Raw genomic sequence first — 1,092 nt, forward strand, 5'->3', positions numbered from 1 at the left:
CTTTAATTGGGAAAGAGAAGAAGAGATGGCGGGCGACCAAGATGATCTTCGAGCTTTGGAGGATTTTGCTCAACCAATCATACCAAATTCACCTTCATGCATCTTGCTGCCCACAGAAGCTAGAAACTATGATCTTAAATCTTCACATTTCCATATGTTTCCTTCTTTTTATGGCTGACCTAATGAAGATCCTTTAGCTCATATTAAAGAATTTTACAATGTTGTGAGTGGTTTACCTTTACAGGGAGTAAGTGAAGCAAATCTGAGGATGAGAGTGTTCCCTTACACCTTGAAAGATAGGGCCAAGGGTTGGTTAATGACTCTAGTACCTGGTTCACTCACCACATGGGATGCCGTGGCTAAGAAGTTTTTGGAAAAGTTCTTTTCCACTCAAAAGACAGCCACATTAAGGGGACAAATCTTCAACTTCAAACAAGATGATGGAGAACCTTTCAATGAGTGTTGGGAGCGCTTTAAAGGCCTTTTGTTGCAATGTCCACACCATGGGTTACCTCTTCACTTACAAATGCAAATTTTCTACGATGGACTAACCCAAACATGTCAATCAACTGTTGATAATGCAGCAGGTGGAGCTTTGAAGAAAAAGAATGCTCAAGAGTCATATAACATTTATGAGATGTTGGGATCTAATGCTCAACACAAAGATGTAAGGGGTAAGAGAGTTGGAGTATATGAAACAAGCTCTAATCATGATCTTTCTTTGCAGGTAGCTAACCTAGAAAAAAAGCTTGAATCCGTGCTCAACATGGTGCCGAAAGCAAGTGAAGTGTGTGCCATTTGCAACATACCAAGCCACCTTACTCATCAATGTCCATCTAGGGAGGCTTACCCCAAGTATGTCCAAGAGCAAGTGAACCTCATGAATTCTTACAATCAAAGGCCAAGGAATGATGTGTATTCCAATACATATAACCCAAGTTGGAGAGATCATCCCAATCTTTCGTGGAAGAACAACAATCAATTCCAAAACTTCCAACCAAAACCTACTCTTGAGGATACGGTTAAATTGTTAGCCCAAAATACCTTGCAATTCCAACAAACCACCAATAGCACTCTCCAACAACATTCGGC

General features: G+C 40.6%; 1 non-coding gene across 1 annotated transcript; it reads right to left on the minus strand.

The window, feature by feature from the left end:
- Window positions 1-399: 399 nt before the first annotated feature.
- LOC148691272 (small nucleolar RNA R71) lies at window positions 400-510 on the minus strand. Its single transcript, XR_015956075.1, has one exon. It is a non-coding gene; the product is annotated as a small nucleolar RNA R71 (small nucleolar RNA).
- Window positions 511-1,092: the final 582 nt, after the last annotated feature.

Source organism: Pyrus communis, chromosome 14 (genome assembly GCF_041283825.1).
Source record: "Pyrus communis isolate YQ-2024b chromosome 14, ASM4128382v1, whole genome shotgun sequence".
Lineage (NCBI taxonomy): Eukaryota > Viridiplantae > Streptophyta > Magnoliopsida > Rosales > Rosaceae > Pyrus > Pyrus communis.